This window comes from Ochotona curzoniae, unplaced genomic scaffold, assembly GCF_017591425.1.
Source record: "Ochotona curzoniae isolate NIBS_2020 unplaced genomic scaffold, NIBS_Ocur_1.0 patch441, whole genome shotgun sequence".
NCBI lineage: Eukaryota > Metazoa > Chordata > Mammalia > Lagomorpha > Ochotonidae > Ochotona > Ochotona curzoniae.
Genome location: NW_024467019.1, coordinates 131,218 through 149,927, shown reverse-complemented (window position 1 = coordinate 149,927; position 18,710 = coordinate 131,218). Strand labels below are relative to the sequence as shown.

The 18,710-nt window shown below is 43.6% G+C and overlaps 1 long non-coding RNA gene across 1 annotated transcript; it reads left to right on the top strand.

Moving 5' to 3' along the window:
- The first annotated feature begins 510 nt into the window (after positions 1–510).
- Positions 511–6,843, top strand: LOC121168025. Its single transcript, XR_005885671.1, has 3 exons — positions 511–544; positions 3,432–4,018; positions 6,738–6,843. It is a non-coding gene; the product is annotated as an uncharacterized LOC121168025 (long non-coding RNA).
- The last annotated feature ends 11,867 nt before the right edge of the window (positions 6,844–18,710 follow it).

Sequence of the window (18,710 nt, the reverse complement as noted above, 5' to 3'; positions counted from 1 at the left end):
TGTACATTGGACCAAGGGATGAAAAATAGTATGAAAGTGGATACACTTTGCAAGGTGAGCATTCATGGATCCAAGTAGAGTCTAGAATTTCATTGATGTTTGATAATTTATAAGAAACAAGGTAAAAGAATGAGTCAGTGCATTCTGTTGATCACTATTTTAGAAGGATTAGCATAAAGACAGACAGTGAATAGTTTCATACTTCAAAAACCAATTTGGGACCCGGCAGAGTAGCCTAGTGGCTAAAGTCCTCCCCCTTGCACATACAAGGATCCCGTATGGGTGCTGGTTCTAATCCCAGTGTCCCGGCGGCCATGCTTCCCATATAACTCCCTGCTTGTGACCTGGGAGATTTTATGGGCATTTGCAATATGAACCCTCAGAAGCTCCCTCCACATTTCTGCAAAGTGTTTTAAGACATAAACCATGGGCCCACCGTGTTAGTCTAGTGGCTAAATTCCTTGTCTTGCCTTCCTTCCAGGCCTGTGTAAAGAGCATTGCAGAATACACACAGAGATAGGCAACATCTGGACACATCTCTAAGGTATGTATGAACAATGGCAATGAATTGGTGATTGAGTTTATTCCTTTTATTTGCATGTCTTTGAAGGGAAGGGCAGAAGCTTTTTGTGAAGATTGATTTAGTTTTGGGTGTAGTGGTTAAGGTCCTCCCCTTAAACCCACCAGGATCCCATATGGGCGCCAGTTCTAATCGTGGAGGCCCGCTTCCCACCCAGCTCCCTGCTTGTGACCTGGGAAAGCAGTGGAGGACAACCCAAAGCCTTCCAGTCTTGCACCTGTGTGGGTGACCCAGAAGAGGCCCCAGGCCCCTGGCTTTGGATTAGTGCAACTCTGGTTGTTGCAGCTGCTTGGGGAGTGAATCATCAAAGGAAACATCTTCTTGTCTGTCTCTCCTCCTCTCTACACATCTGCCTTTCCAAAAAATAAATAAATCTTTTGCAAAAGTTCAGGGATAAAATGAATTGAAAAATAACTGCAATTTTGTCCCAAAACTCTAAAGTCAATGTGTATGAGAAGTCTGCAGTAAGTTCATGGAAATGTGACTTGTTAAACCAAGCAGAATTTTCCCATATCATTCCACATTCCACAAATGTTTGAAAGCAGCATGATTCATGTTGAAGTTGGATAGTTTTGAGATATTTGTTAGTATGATCTGCACAGCTATGAAGATTGCTTTCAATGTGCATGGTTGTACCTAAACATTTCCTTTGGTTTGTGTGGTGGTTAGAATTCGTGCAGCATGGGAATGGTGCTGTGGTGCAGTGGGGGAAACCATGGCTTACACCACCAGCATTCATAAGAGTGGCAGTTTGAGTCCCAGCTGCCTCACTTGCCTTCAGGCTGCCAGCTGGGGAGCCTGGATCCCTGGCACCTGTGTGGGTATCCCAGAAAAAACGCATGGCTCATTTGGACAGTGAATGAGCCAGAAGTGAAGAGAAGTCATCTTTTGATTTATGACTCTCCTTTTCTCTCTGTACTTTAAAAATACATACTTATATTCATGCTTTCTCTTGTTAATCTTCCCCTAAGTTCTATCTATTTCTTTAAAGATTTATTTATTTTCTTGGAAAGGCAGATGTACAGAGAGGAGGAGAGCCAGTGAGGAAGATGTTTCAGTCGGTCATTCACTCCCCAAGTGGTGGCAACGGCTGGTGCTGCAGTGATCCGAAGCCAGGAGCCAACAACCTCTTTCCAAGTGTCCCAGGCAGGCGTGCAGGGTCCCAAAGCATTGGGCCATCCTCGACTGCTTTCCCAGGCCACAACAGGGACAGTGGAATGGGAAGTGGAGCTGCTGGGATTAGAACCGGCGCCCATATGGCATCCCAATAGTTTGAAACAGTGGGGACCTTAACCATTGCTCTATCATCCAGGCCCAGTTCTATGTATTATAAATTGCCTTTGACTATGTGCATGACTCTACTGAATCTACTCCAGGAGACACAGTTACTTTCCTCTCGCATTCCATATTGATGGACAAATGTTTGGCCACTGTGTTATTTGATTTCACTTAGCACTTGAAAGCACTGAGTGTTTTTAGCCTGTGCTTCATAATGCTATATTGTGGTGTTATCCTCCACAATTTTCTATTCAAAACAATTTTTTTCACTGTCAAGTAAGAGCTCACCTATTCTAAAGAACATTTTTCTCCTCCAGATGACCATTTCTTTGATAAGGATTTTTCTTGCCTTAGCATCTGCTCCCTCTATTATTTTTCAAATTTAATTGTGATCGCAGTTGATAACTCCATAATCCATATCTGGAATCTAGACAGCTCTCTTGGTCCCCTTTTAAGCCTATCATAATCTCTGCTATTATGATGCAAAAATGTCAAACTTCACTATTGCTAACACCCCCTGACCCAATAATCAAACAGATTCTCGTTGTTTTTCTATGAACTATAATGAAATTCTGCACCGTAGTGTGTAACCTGATATGAAATAATAATGCTTTTAATTTTTTCCTTGCTTTCATGCACCAATGCATATATCCATGCATTTCTACATATTAAATATTTCCAACTATTTCCCCTTAATTATTTCTGTAATGATGCTAGTTTGGACAGCTGTTGTCATGAACCTTAATTTCTCCCATCTTCCCAAAAGCATTTTTCAAGTCTATGCTGGTTCTTTTGTCAAAATTCATTCACTACTTACTACCTCTTCCTCTCCCTCTAAATTCTCAAGGAATCTCTTTTGGTTTCAAGTGGGACCTACCATTTCTTCGCATGATAGTAATTCTTTCAGGGAGGTAGACATTAGTCAAATGGTGAAGATACTGCCTTGGACACCTTCATGCCATGGTGGAGTGTCAAACCTGGCTTTCTGATAACGGAAGCCTACAGGTTATAGCTCACATAGCCTATTCATTGCCACCCACATGGGAAAATGGACTTGAGCGTGTGGCTCCTGGTGTTTGACTGATGTAGCCTATAGTAGTGTAGGTATTTGCAATGTTACTTAGAATTAGGCTCTCGCTCCGTCTCTCTTTCTCTCCTTCTCTGCCTCTCCGTTTACAATAAACTTAAAACTAGAATTTACTTTTAAACATGTTGAAAGAATTCACAAGATAGCATAGCTGTTCAACTCATTTTCAGGTAATTTTCACATGATCATCTAATCTCCTTGCACCAACATGGCAATAACTCTGTTTCATTTTTAATCGTTCATCCATTTAAAAAATTAGGCTTTCACCTGAACTCCTTACAAATTAATTATTTTCAAAGCGTCTGTGCCTTGGTTGCCACATAGAGTTCTCGATCCAAAGAAAAATTTTGAGAGATTTTTTTTGAATGGATAAACGAAACAATAAGAACCATGGAAGAAGTTTCTTAAAAGACAAATACAGTGTACAGTTTTTCAAAACCAACATGAAATATGTCAAAACTGATAGATCACATTTTATTTGTACAGCAGTCAAAACCTAAAATTGCATGTCTCTAAGTGGGCCTCCAGAGCCCAGTGCAGCAAGGAGCCCCCATCCCCATCTGGCCACACAGAACTTCCCAGGGTGAGGAGAGGAAGCACAGCAGGGCGCCCTGGTGTCCAGGAGGAGGAAGAAAAGGTTCCCCAAGGGCGGCGGGGCATCCAGCGGAGGAATCCTGCGTGGTGCTGACGCGGAGGGATTGGCCGCTTGGTCACTTCCTGCGAGATGCTGCGGCCTCGCACACTCAGTCAGTGAAGAGCCAGTGGAGAAAGAGGACAAGTCACTGGGTTCTCCAGAGTGGAACTGTTCTCTTGCCGAAGATGTGCAGCAGGCTCCGGGAGAGGACGTAAGGGCTCATGGACTCCAGCTGAAAATCATCCTGCCTGCTGTCCACCTGCCCCCCACCTGGGGAGGGTCTGGCGGTGGCTGCCATGGTGGACATGGAGCCAGCTATGTGTGAGTTGGTGCAGCCCCCAGAGTGCCTGGTCTCTGAGCCTCGCTGCAGGACTTGATAGACCCACTGGGCTTCATCAGCACCATCCGACCTGTTACGGAAAACAGGGACACCTACAAGGTAAGAACCCCCAAGTTCTAGTGATCCAGGAAGGGGAGGCGGCAGCTTGGCCTTAGCACCTGTGTGGGAGCGCAGGTGGAAGCTTGTCCCCTAGGGCAAGGGTAGTTTAGCCATCTCCATCACAATGGTGCAGGAGTGGAGGTGGCTGCTTGCCTGCCTGCAGGGTTTAGGAGGATGGGCCATGGCTTAGCACTCAGTGAGGATTCCAGGAGGCGAGATTGCAGCTTGGCCATCTGCGTGGGGTCTAGGAGGGCAGGTAGTGGCTTGTCCCTAGGTGCAGGGTCCAGGAGGCAGGCGGTGGCTTGGTCCTTGGTGAGTGTTCCTGGAGGGCAGGCAGTGCCTTGGCCCTTTTGTGTGTTGTCTGGGAGGGCTGGTGGCAGCTTGGTCATTGGCATGGTCCATGAAAGGCATGAGGTTTCTTTGCCCTAGGCATCGGATCCAGGAGCTCAGGTGGCAGCTTAGTCCTGCATTCTGGGTGGAGAAGCTCAGGTGGTGGCTTCGCCCTCAGGGTGGGGGTCATCATGGCAGGCTGTGGCTTTGTGCTTTGTGTGTTGTTTTCTGGGAGGGCTGGAGTCCTTGGTGCAGAGATGAGAGGGAAGCTGGGGTCTAGCACTCAGTGTGGTCTCTGTGTAGAGTGGGCACAGGTGCCTCGGGTTCACGCTGTCCTGCAAGGCCTGCTCCACTTCTGTCCTTGGGGCCGTCCTTCCTTTTTTCCTTTCTCTCTCTCTCCCATTCTCTCTCTCTTTCCTTTTTTTCTTATTTGGGTTAGTGATATATCAGTGTTACTTAGTTTTCAATAAATCTGTTCTTCATTGATCTTTTATCTTGTTTTCTATTTTGTTTATTGTCTACTTTCTTTCCTCCTAGTAATTTTGTGGTTTGTGTTGTTTGTCTTTTGCCTTGATGCCGTTTATCTGATGCCTTTCCATTTCTCAGTATAAGCACTGACCGCCCCAAATGTCCCTGTCAGCACTGCTGTTGTTGTGTCCCTTCAATTCTGATGCATTGTGCTATCTCCATTTGTTCACAGGAAGCTTTTGATTCTCCTTGGTTTCTTCTGTGGCTCTTTGCTTAGGAGCAATTTGTTAAGTCATGTGTGAGTTTACATATCTTTTAGATATTTGTAAGTCGTTAATTTCTAACTGAATTAGATTGTGATCAGAATGTAATCAGAAAAGAGAAATGATATGGTTTCATTTCTAAAAAAAATTATTGAGACTTTTGCTTTATATCTTAGCAGTGAACCATGATAAGAAAGTTCAATGTACTGATGAAAAGGATGGTTTCTGGACGTATGGAATGAGTTCTCTCAGATGGCAATGAAGTTCTGTTCGTCCATAGTGCAGATTAGCCCTGTTGTTTCTTGGCTGATTTTCTGTTTTGTTGATCTGTCCACTGATGGAAGTGAGGTGTTGGAGTGGAGGGGGCCGCTCCTTGCTGTGGAACTGCATGAGCTGATCCGAAGCCTGGAGCCTAGAGCTTTTTCCTGGTCTCCCATGTGGGTCCAGAGGCCCAAGGATTTAAGCCATCCTCTGCTGCTTTCCTAGGCAGGGAACTGGTTTGGAATTGATGCAGCTGGGACATGAACCAACACCCATATGGGATGCCGCATGATAGATGAGGATTAGGTTACTACACCACCATGCCAGCCCCTAAGTGATTAAAAATGGTATATATATATATAACATATATGTATATATTACAGAAAAAAATATATAAACCTTTTTAATCACATATATATACTAAAATGCATATTTTTAAATATAGTTTTCAGCAGTTTATCTTGTGATAAGCAAATGGAGTGCTTCATTCTGTCATGCCAGAAGTCATTTTCTTTTTTGTGTTTTGTTTTGGTTATTTTGAGGTTTGCAGTACTGTGTAGTTGTAGTTTTAATGTGCATTTACAAGCACTTTTTCATTGTCTCTGTCATTCTATCCTCTTGAATAAGGTGTTTGTACATATCATTATCTTTTTAGTTGGCTTGTTTGGTGCTGTTCCATTTGTGTGTGTGTGTGTGTGTGTGGGTGTGTGTGTGTGTAGTTTAAAGGCTATTCCTGGCTGCTTAGTGACATGCAGATATTCGTCTCCCAGGCTGAAACTTACTTTTTTTCAACTTAACAGTGTCTATGAAAAAAGCTAATATTCATGAAGTCTATTTCACCAGTTTGTCTTGTCATTTATTGGTCTTTTGGTGTCATGTCAGACCACTTGTCAGACCCTCCCTCTCGGTCCTAAAGGTTTCACATGCGTTTCCTGAGGAAGGTTTTTTCATTTTTGTTTTTTTTATTTCATGGAGTAAAAATTTCATGGTTTTTCATTTTACATTTTAAGTTAATGAGCTGTTTTAATTTTCCTACGAAGTATTGGTGTAGGAGTTTAAAGTGTTTATGTGTTTTTCATTTTTTGTTACTGTTCAATTACTGCAGTATCATTTATCATAAAAGCCTGCCCTTTCCCAGTTGCATTGCATCTACAAGTTTATAAAAGGCGTGCTTGGGTCATTGTTGGGTTCTCTAGTGTTCCTTTAGTCTGTTGCAGCTGCTTGGGCAGTGAACCAGCAGAGGGAAGATCTTCTTGTTTCTCCTCCTTTCTATCTGATTTTCCAATAAAAATAAATCTTAAAAAAAGAGTTGAATTATGATCTGCAGAAAGGGGGAACAAGTGTTTATTGTATCATTTGATTCTCATTCTGTCACCGTTTCTCTGGTTTCCTTACAGAGCTCTGGGGAACATGAGTGCAGTGAAGAAGTTTCCCATGAAGATGAGGGGTTTATGGGCATGTCCCATCTCCTGCAAGCCCATCATGCTGTGGAAAGATTGGAAGAGTTTGTGTGTAAGGTAAGATGACGGTATCCTCTCATTTGCATGCAGTATTTAGTCAGCGCCAATCAGAAACAGCTAAACAGCATGAGTACTTTGGCATTCAGCTTTCTATGCAAAAAATCCATGGTAAAATGAGGGCAGGGGAAGTCTTCTGAATTGTTTCAGAAAAGTTTTACAAATAAATAGTAAAGATTTATTTATTTTTGTGCAGAAGGGAGAGTTACAGGGAGACAGAGCAAATGAGAGAGAAGGATTTTTAAGATTTGTTTATTTATTGGAAAGTCAGATATACAGAGAGGAGGAGAGACAAGAGAGGAAGATCTTCTGTCTGATGATTCACTTCCCAAGTGAGTGCAATGGCCGATGCTATGCCGATCCAAAGCCAGGATCCAGGAACTTCTTCCGGGTATCCCACACGGGTGCAGGGTCCCAAGGCCTTGGACCTTCCTCCACTGCTTTCCCAGGCCACAAACAGCGAGCTGGATGGGAAGTGGAGCTGCAGGGATTAGAACCGGCACCCATATGAGATCCCAGTGTGTTCAAGGCGAGGACTTCGGCAGCTGGAACACACTGCCCGGCTGAGAGAGAAGGATTTTATAATCACCATATTGTATGGTGGAACCCAAAACCTCCTGCCACCTAGCTCTAATCCAGTGTCTATGAACCCACCTTTGCCCATCCTTCCCTCCCCACTTGCCACCCAGTGTTTGGTAAGTGCAAATATATTTTTTTACCTTTTATAAGCTTTCTATTTTTTAAGTCAACATGTGAGTGAAATTATGTGATATTTATCTTACGGTGCTTTGGTTGATGTTGTCACCTGCAGTTTAGTCAAGGTGTTGTAAAAGACAAATGTGATCCTTTTATGACTGAGTTACATTTCCATGTTGACACACCCATTTTCTTTAGACGTTCATCAGTACAGGGAGCCTTAGGTTGTTTTGATTTCTTGGAACTTGCGGAGTGCAGACAGCTCGACGGATGAATTTCATTTCCCTTTGGAATCTTGCCAGTTAGTGGAATTGCTAGATCATATGGTGATCCTAGTTTCCAGTTTTTGAGGAACCTCTCTACTGTTTTATGTATAATCCCATGAACAGTGTGCAAGGATTCCCTTTTCTCTGTATCTTCTCCATCACTTTTTGTCAAAAAAAAAAGAAAAAAAAAAAAGGGAGAGTTTGAAGACAAAGTAGGGGACTGGCAGTAAGTGATGTTGCCCAGAACAGCTTACATCCCCTATGGGTGTGATGTGTATCCTGGCAGTTCCACTTAGGATCCAGCTCTGTGCTGATAGCCTGTGGGAGCAGGAGAGGATGGCCTTAATCTTTGGGCTCTTGTACTCACAGGGGAGACCCAGACTCTTTTGGCTTAGGCCTGGTCCAGGCTGGGCCATTGAGGCTTTGATCTGAGCTGAAACTGGGATTGGGCGCCGGCAGCACATGGATATGATTCTTCTCTTTCTATAACTTTGTCTTTGAAATAAAGAATGAATCTTCAAAAAAAAAATCTAATATTGACAATATTTTCATGTACATGTTGGTCATGTATACATCTTTTGAAAAAAGTATATTTCAATCTGCTATCTGTTTTAATTGCGTTCTTGATGGTGTTTTTGCTTTGTGGCTGTTTCAGTTTCTGTTTCCCAGTCCCCTGTCAGGTGTGTAGTGTGCGTGTTTTCTCCCATCCTGTAGGTTGTTTGTTTAAAAGTAGTTTTTCTTCTTTTACTGGAGAAAAGCTTTCACTTACTATACTTTTTTAGTCTAATCTAGAACAATCACTGCTAATTGAAGTGTCTGGAGTAATTTTATCCAGATTTCAAAGACCGAGTTACAGAGAGATAGTGAGAGAGAAAGACAGTGAAAAAGCTCATGTGAGCATGGCTCACTCCCTGAATGTCTACAACATCTGCAGATGGGCCAGGCTGAAGTGAGGAACCTGGAATCTTGTCTGGGTCTCCTACTTGAGTGCAGGGACCCAAAGCCTGGGGCCCTTTCCACTGCTTTCTTTCCTCGGTACATGTACAGGGAGTTGGGTCGGAAGTAGAGCAGCCAGGACATAAGCTGGCACCCCGTCCCAGGTGGCGGCTTCATTGCTGCCACCACAACATTGACACCCCTGTCTGTGCCTTTAACTGAGGAATTGAGTCTGTTGACATTTAAGATCATTATTGATTGGTTATGTCTTACTGTTGCTGTTTTGAGACCTGTGTGTTTTTATTGTGTGTCCGTTCCCCTCAGTGTTCATTTGTCATTTAGTGATTCTCTCTAGAGTTGTACTTTGATTTCCTTGCTAAATCTGTGTGTAAGTTTTGTGTTGTAGTTACTTTGAGGCTTACAAAACAACTTTATTGACTGTAATAGACTCTTAAAGTGATAACAGCTTATGATAGATAAGGAAACAAACAGAAAACACAAAGAGGTAAAAAGTCTTCATACTTTCTATACTCTGTTCCCTACCCATATTTTGAAGAAAACATTTTGTGAACTATATTATTTTGATTTATCAGGGAGAACAGCAAAGTGAGACAGAAAAGATGCTATCTTCCGTTCACTGTTTTATTCCCTAAGTGGCTTGTAACGTCCAGGGCTGGGCCAGGCTGAGGTCAGGAGCCAGGAACTCCTTTCTGGTCTTCCTCACTGGTGGCAGGAACTCAGGTGCGTGGACTGTCTTGTCCGGCTCCGCAGGATGCGTTGGCAGAAAGTGGAATCAGATGTGGAACAGTTGGGCTTGAACCAGGACCTGATAGGGCATGCTGGCATTGTAGGTGGCAGCTTAAGTTAATGCTGTGTCATAGTGACAGGCCCCGCTTTGGGATGTGTTAATGTTGTTATTGTTGTCATTATTATTATTACACAATTTATATACTTTGAAAAATTACAGAGAGAGGGAAAGATAGATAGAGGATTTTCCTTCCACTGGTTCACTTTCCAAATGGCCAGCATGGCCAGAGCTGGACCTGACCATGGTTGGGAGCCAGGAGATTTTTCCTGGTCTCCCACATATATGCAGGAGCTCAAGGACTTGAGCCATGCTCTGTTACTTTGCCAGACCATTGGTCAGTACTTGCTCAAACGTGGAGCAGCTGGGATGTGAACTGGTACCCAAATGGGATGGCACATCGCCATGCCAGCCCATGGCTATAATGTTTTAGTCGTTATAGTAAAGTCATAAATGGTTGGATCAGAGGCGGAGCAGCAGAAGTCAAAGTAACAACCATATATTAGTCTGGCACTACAGGTGGCAGCTTTGCCTGCCATGCCATGGGGTTGACTCCAAAATATTGTTTCCTTGTGTATGTATGTGTGTGTGTGTGTGTGTGTATGGTGGAAATGTACACACACACACACACACACATACAATACTCTTAATCATCGTACTTAAATTTGATAAACCAGCCCATTCTACATGTCCTGTCACTTTTTATGTCACTCATGGTTACCCTCCTTGCCAAACCAGCTGAAGGGACAGCAAAGTTAAACATTGTCCTCCGTTTATGACACATGAGTAAGGTCTGTTGACAGAGAACAATCCTTCGGAAAGTTTGAGGAAAAGTTGGAATTACAAATAAGTCTATTCTAGTACAAAACAATTTTGAAATTCATGCTTTGCTTTTTCCTAATGTGCATTTCCCCCAAAGTCCCAGGGTTGTTGATCTAACCTACGAGAGGCCAGCAGTGACACATGGCAAAATGAGTCCAAACCTCCAGAGCTCAGGGCTCAGCATGATGCCATTCTAGGAGCACTGGTGAGAAACTGGAGTCCTGTAGGCTTCTTTAGGTGCTGGTCTCATCATAATATGCCAGCTTTGAGCTCTGAAGTGTGTCCTGCACAGCTGTAGTTTTGTTTCCTGCTGGTGGTTGGGGCAGGCTGTCAGAGGCCACCTGGCAGTAGAAGATCCCAATACTCACTGCCCTGGTGTGGTCCTGGGGCCAGGGCAAGGGCTGCCATCTATATTTTTCACAGTGGCCCTGGTCCCCTAATGCCCACGCAGGAGGCAACTATCTCTGCATCCATCGTTGGAGTGGGGGAAGGGTGGCATGCCTGGACAACTCTTGTTTTTGCTTTCTTTGATGTGACTCTTGTCATGTCAGGGTTAGAACAAGGTGAGGCATTGTTTCCCCTGCCTGACTGCAGTAGCTCTTGAGAAGCTAACTTGGTGTATGTGTAACTAGTCACATTGCTGTCTGCACGGGAGCCTCTTAGCCTGATGCCATCCAGTGAGAGAGCTCAAGAGCTCCCTTTCAGTTAGCCCAAATGCCTGCAGTGGCCAAGGCTGGGCCAGGCTAAAGCCCGGAGCCAAGGACTCAGTCCCAATCTCCCACATGAGTGACACTAATTTCACCCTTGTGCCATCACCTGCTGGATCCCAGGGTCTGCATCAGCAGGACAGTGAGTAGCCATGACCTCAGCCAGGCTCTCCATGTGGGATGCAGGTTAAGCAGCATCTCAGTTGTTAGGCCAAATGCCCGCTCAGAAACCACATGTTCCAAACACATAGTCTTAGTGCATGAACACTTACTTTAGGTTTTACATTTACAAAGATGTTAAAAGTAACTGAGACCAATTGATTTAGACTGCTGTACATTGGACCAAGGGATGAAAAATAGTATGAAAGTGGATACACTTTGCAAGGTGAGCATTCATGGATCCAAGTAGAGTCTAGAATTTCATTGATGTTTGATAATTTATAAGAAACAAGGTAAAAGAATGAGTCAGTGCATTCTGTTGATCACTATTTCAGAAGGATTAGCGCAAAGACAGTTTCATACTTCAAAAACCAATTTGGGTCCCGGCACATTAGGCTAGTGGCTAAAGTCCTCCCCCTTGCACATACAAGGATCCCGTATGGGTGCTGGTTCTAATCCCAGTGTCCCGGCGGCCATGCTTCCCATATAACTCCCTGCTTGTGACCTGGGAGATTTTATGGGCATTTGCAATATGAACCCTCAGAAGCTCCCTCCACATTACTGAAAAGTTTTTTAAGACATAAACCATGGGCCCACCGTGTTAGTCTAGTGGCTAAATTCCTTGTCTTGCCTTCCTTCCAGGCCTGTGTAAAGAGCATTGCAGAATACATACAGAGACAGGCAACATCTGGACACATCTCTAAGGTATGTATGAACAATGGCAATGAATTGGTGATTGAGTTTATTCCTTTTATTTGCATGTCTTTGAAGGGAAGGGCAGAAGCTTTTTGTGAAGATTGATTTAGTTTTGGGTGTAGTGGTTGAGGTCCTCCCCTTAAACCCACCGGGATCCCATATGGGCGCCAGTTCTAATCGTGGAGGCCTGCTTTCCACCCAGCTCCCTGCTTGTGAGCTGGGAAAGCAGTGGAGGACAACCCAAAGCCTTCCAGTCTTGCACCTGTGTGGGTGACCCAGAAGAGGCCCCAGGCCCCTGGCTTTGGATTAGTGCAACTCTGGTTGTTGCAGCTGCTTGGGGAGTGAATCATCAAAGGAAACATCTTCTTGTCTGTCTCTCCTCCTCTCTACACATCTGCCTTTCCAAAAAATAAATAAATCTTTTGCAAAAGTTCAGGGATAAAATGAACTGAAAAATAACTGCAATTTTGTCCAAAAACTCTAAAGTCAATGTGTATGAGAAGTCTGCAGTAAGTTCATGGAAATGTGACTTGTTAAACCAAGCAGAATTTTCCCATATTATTCCACATTCCACAAATGTTTGAAAGCAGCATGATTCATGTTGAAGTTGGATAGTTTTGAGATATTTGTTAGTATGATCTGCACAGCTATGAAGATTGCTTTCGATGTGCATGGTTGTACCTAAACATTTCCTTTGGTTTGTGTGGTGGTTAGAATTCGTGCAGCATGGGAATGGTGCTGTGGTGCAGTGGGGGAAACCATGGCTTATACCACCAGCATTCATAAGAGTGGCAGTTTGAGTCCCAGCTGCCTCACTTGCCTTCAGGCTGCCAGCTGGGGAGCCTGGATCCCTGGCACCTGTGTGGGTATCCATCCCAGAAAAAACGCATGGCTCATTTGGACAATGAATGAGCCAGGAATGAAAAGAAGTCATCTTTTGTTTTATGACTCTCCTTTTCTCTCTGTACTTTAAAACTACATACTTATATTCATGCTTTCTCTTGTTAATCTTCCCCTAAGTTCTATCTATTTCTTTAAAGATTTATTTATTTTCTTGGAAAGGCAGATGTACAGAGAGGAGGAGAGCCAGTGAGGAAGATGTTTCAGTCGGTCATTCACTCCCCAAGTGGTGGCAACGGCTGGTGCTGCAGTGATCCGAAGCCAGGAGCCAACAACCTCTTTCCAAGTGTCCCAGGCAGGCGTGCAGGGTCCCAAAGCATTGGGCCATCCTCGACTGCTTTCCCAGGCCACAACAGGGACAGTGGAATGGGAAGTGGAGCTGCTGGGATTAGAACCGGCGCCCATATGGCATCCCAATAGTTTGAAACAGTGGGGACCTTAACCATTGCTCTATCATCCAGGCCCAGTTCTATGTATTATAAATTGCCTTTGACTATGTGCATGACTCTACTGAATCTACTCCAGGAGACACAGTTACTTTCCTCTCGCATTCCATATTGATGGACAAATGTTTGGCCACTGTGTTATTTGATTTCACTTAGCACTTGAAAGCACTGAGTGTTTTTAGCCTGTGCTTCATAATGCTATATTGTGGTGTTATCCTCCACAATTTTCTATTCAAAACAATTTTTTTCACTGTCAAGTAAGAGCTCACCTATTCTAAAGAACATTTTTCTCCTCCAGATGACCATTTCTTTGATAAGGATTTTTCTTGCCTTAGCATCTGCTCCCTCTATTATTTTTCAAATTTAATTGTGATCGCAGTTGATAACTCCATAATCCATATCTGGAATCTAGACAGCTCTCTTGGTCCCCTTTTAAGCCTATCATAATCTCTGCTATTATGATGCAAAAATGTCAAACTTCACTATTGCTAACACCCCCTGACCCAATAATCAAACAGATTCTCGTTGTTTTTCTATGAACTATAATGAAATTCTGCACCGTAGTGTGTAACCTGATATGAAATAATAATGCTTTTAATTTTTCCCTTGCTTTCATGCACCAATGCATATATCCATGCATTTCTACATATTAAATATTTCCAACTATTTCCCCTTAATTATTTCTGTAATGATGCTAGTTTGGACAGCTGTTGTCATGAACCTTAATTTCTCCCATCTTCCCAAAAGCATTTTTCAAGTCTATGCTGGTTCTTTTGTCAAAATTCATTCACTACTTACTACCTCTTCCTCTCCCTCTAAATTCTCAAGGAATCTCTTTTGGTTTCAAGTGGGACCTACCATTTCTTCGCATGATAGTAATTCTTTCAGGGAGGTAGACATTAGTCAAATGGTGAAGATACTGCCTTGGACACCTTCATGCCATGGTGGAGTGTCAAACCTGGCTTTCTGATAACGGAAGCCTACAGGTTATAGCTCACATAGCCTATTCATTGCCACCCACATGGGAAAATGGACTTGAGCGTGTGGCTCCTGGTGTTTGACTGATGTAGCCTATAGTAGTGTAGGTATTTGCAATGTTACTTAGAATTAGGCTCTCGCTCCGTCTCTCTTTCTCTCCTTCTCTGCCTCTCCGTTTACAATAAACTTAAAACTAGAATTTACTTTTAAACATGTTGAAAGAATTCACAAGATAGCATAGCTGTTCAACTCATTTTCAGGTAATTTTCACATGATCATCTAATCTCCTTGCACCAACATGGCAATAACTCTGTTTCATTTTTAATCGTTCATCCATTTAAAAAATTAGGCTTTCACCTGAACTCCTTACAAATTAATTATTTTCAAAGCGTCTGTGCCTTGGTTGCCACATAGAGTTCTCGATCCAAAGAAAAATTTTGAGAGATTTTTTTTGAATGGATAAACGAAACAATAAGAACCATGGAAGAAGTTTCTTAAAAGACAAATACAGTGTACAGTTTTTCAAAACCAACATGAAATATGTCAAAACTGATAGATCACATTTTATTTGTACAGCAGTCAAAACCTAAAATTGCATGTCTCTAAGTGGGCCTCCAGAGCCCAGTGCAGCAAGGAGCCCCCATCCCCATCTGGCCACACAGAACTTCCCAGGGTGAGGAGAGGAAGCACAGCAGGGAGCCCTGGTGTCCAGGAGGAGGAAGAAAAGGTTCCCCAAGGGCGGCGGGGCATCCAGCGGAGGAATCCTGCGTGGTGCTGACGCGGAGGGATTGGCCGCTTGGTCACTTCCTGCGAGATGCTGCGGCCTCGCACACTCAGTCAGTGAAGAGCCAGTGGAGAAAGAGGACAAGTCACTGGGTTCTCCAGAGTGGAACTGTTCTCTTGCCGAAGATGTGCAGCAGGCTCCGGGAGAGGACGTAAGGGCTCATGGACTCCAGCTGAAAATCATCCTGCCTGCTGTCCACCTGCCCCCCACCTGGGGAGGGTCTGGCGGTGGCTGCCATGGTGGACATGGAGCCAGCTATGTGTGAGTTGGTGCAGCCCCCAGAGTGCCTGGTCTCTGAGCCTCGCTGCAGGACTTGATAGACCCACTGGGCTTCATCAGCACCATCCGACCTGTTACGGAAAACAGGGACACCTACAAGGTAAGAACCCCCAAGTTCTAGTGATCCAGGAAGGGGAGGCGGCAGCTTGGCCTTAGCACCTGTGTGGGAGCGCAGGTGGAAGCTTGTCCCCTAGGGCAAGGGTAGTTTGGCCATCTCCATCACAATGGTGCAGGAGTGGAGGTGGCTGCTTGCCTGCCTGCAGGGTTTAGGAGGATGGGCCATGGCTTAGCACTCAGTGAGGATTCCAGGAGGCGAGATTGCAGCTTGGCCATCTGCGTGGGGTCTAGGAGGGCAGGTAGTGGCTTGTCCCTAGGTGCAGGGTCCAGGAGGCAGGCGGTGGCTTGGTCCTTGGTGAGTGTTCCTGGAGGGCAGGCAGTGCCTTGGCCCTTTTGTGTGTTGTCTGGGAGGGCTGGTGGCAGCTTGGTCATTGGCATGGTCCATGAAAGGCATGAGGTTTCTTTGCCCTAGGCATCGGATCCAGGAGCTCAGGTGGCAGCTTAGTCCTGCATTCTGGGTGGAGAAGCTCAGGTGGTGGCTTCGCCCTCAGGGTGGGGGTCATCATGGCAGGCTGTGGCTTTGTGCTTTGTGTGTTGTTTTCTGGGAGGGCTGGAGTCCTTGGTGCAGAGATGAGAGGGAAGCTGGGGTCTAGCACTCAGTGTGGTCTCTGTGTAGAGTGGGCACAGGTGCCTCGGGTTCACGCTGTCCTGCAAGGCCTGCTCCACTTCTGTCCTTGGGGCCGTCCTTCCTTTTTTCCTTTCTCTCTCTCTCCCATTCTCTCTCTCTTTCCTTTTTTTCTTATTTGGGTTAGTGATATATCAGTGTTACTTAGTTTTCAATAAATCTGTTCTTCATTGATCTTTTATCTTGTTTTCTATTTTGTTTATTGTCTACTTTCTTTCCTCCTAGTAATTTTGTGGTTTGTGTTGTTTGTCTTTTGCCTTGATGCCGTTTATCTGATGCCTTTCCATTTCTCAGTATAAGCACTGACCGCCCCAAATGTCCCTGTCAGCACTGCTGTTGTTGTGTCCCTTCAATTCTGATGCATTGTGCTATCTCCATTTGTTCACAGGAAGCTTTTGATTCTCCTTGGTTTCTTCTGTGGCTCTTTGCTTAGGAGCAATTTGTTAAGTCATGTGTGAGTTTACATATCTTTTAGATATTTGTAAGTCGTTAATTTCTAACTGAATTAGATTGTGATCAGAATGTAATCAGAAAAGAGAAATGATATGGTTTCATTTCTAAAAAAAATTATTGAGACTTTTGCTTTATATCTTAGCAGTGAACCATGATAAGAAAGTTCAATGTACTGATGAAAAGGATGGTTTCTGGACGTATGGAATGAGTTCTCTCAGATGGCAATGAAGTTCTGTTCGTCCATAGTGCAGATTAGCCCTGTTGTTTCTTGGCTGATTTTCTGTTTTGTTGATCTGTCCACTGATGGAAGTGAGGTGTTGGAGTGGAGGGGGCCGCTCCTTGCTGTGGAACTGCATGAGCTGATCCGAAGCCTGGAGCCTAGAGCTTTTTCCTGGTCTCCCATGTGGGTCCAGAGGCCCAAGGATTTAAGCCATCCTCTGCTGCTTTCCTAGGCAGGGAACTGGTTTGGAATTGATGCAGCTGGGACATGAACCAACACCCATATGGGATGCCGCATGATAGATGAGGATTAGGTTACTACACCACCATGCCAGCCCCTAAGTGATTAAAAATGGTATATATATATATAACATATATGTATATATTACAGAAAAAAATATATAAACCTTTTTAATCACATATATATACTAAAATGCATATTTTTAAATATAGTTTTCAGCAGTTTATCTTGTGATAAGCAAATGGAGTGCTTCATTCTGTCATGCCAGAAGTCATTTTCTTTTTTGTGTTTTGTTTTGGTTATTTTGAGGTTTGCAGTACTGTGTAGTTGTAGTTTTAATGTGCATTTACAAGCACTTTTTCATTGTCTCTGTCATTCTATCCTCTTGAATAAGGTGTTTGTACATATCATTATCTTTTTAGTTGGCTTGTTTGGTGCTGTTCCATTTGTGTGTGTGTGTGTGTGTGTGGGTGTGTGTGTGTGTAGTTTAAAGGCTATTCCTGGCTGCTTAGTGACATGCAGATATTCGTCTCCCAGGCTGAAACTTACTTTTTTTCAACTTAACAGTGTCTATGAAAAAAGCTAATATTCATGAAGTCTATTTCACCAGTTTGTCTTGTCATTTATTGGTCTTTTGGTGTCATGTCAGACCACTTGTCAGACCCTCCCTCTCGGTCCTAAAGGTTTCACATGCGTTTCCTGAGGAAGGTTTTTTCATTTTTGTTTTTTTTATTTCATGGAGTAAAAATTTCATGGTTTTTCATTTTACATTTTAAGTTAATGAGCTGTTTTAATTTTCCTACGAAGTATTGGTGTAGGAGTTTAAAGTGTTTATGTGTTTTTCATTTTTTGTTACTGTTCAATTACTGCAGTATCATTTATCATAAAAGCCTGCCCTTTCCCAGTTGCATTGCATCTACAAGTTTATAAAAGGCGTGCTTGGGTCATTGTTGGGTTCTCTAGTGTTCCTTTAGTCTGTTGCAGCTGCTTGGGCAGTGAACCAGCAGAGGGAAGATCTTCTTGTTTCTCCTCCTTTCTATCTGATTTTCCAATAAAAATAAATCTTAAAAAAAGAGTTGAATTATGATCTGCAGAAAGGGGGAACAAGTGTTTATTGTATCATTTGATTCTCATTCTGTCACCGTTTCTCTGGTTTCCTTACAGAGCTCTGGGGAACATGAGTGCAGTGAAGAAGTTTCCCATGAAGATGAGGGGTTTATGGGCATGTCCCATCTCCTGCAAGCCCATCATGCTGTGGAAAGATTGGAAGAGTTTGTGTGTAAGGTAAGATGACGGTATCCTCTCATTTGCATGCAGTATTTAGTCAGCGCCAATCAGAAACAGCTAAACAGCATGAGTACTTTGGCATTCAGCTTTCTATGCAAAAAATCCATGGTAAAATGAGGGCAGGGGAAGTCTTCTGAATTGTTTCAGAAAAGTTTTACAAATAAATAGTAAAGATTTATTTATTTTTGTGCAGAAGGGAGAGTTACAGGGAGACAGAGCAAATGAGAGAGAAGGATTTTTAAGATTTGTTTATTTATTGGAAAGTCAGATATACAGAGAGGAGGAGAGACAAGAGAGGAAGATCTTCTGTCTGATGATTCACTTCCCAAGTGAGTGCAATGGCCGATGCTATGCCGATCCAAAGCCAGGATCCAGGAACTTCTTCCGGGTATCCCACACGGGTGCAGGGTCCCAAGGCCTTGGACCTTCCTCCACTG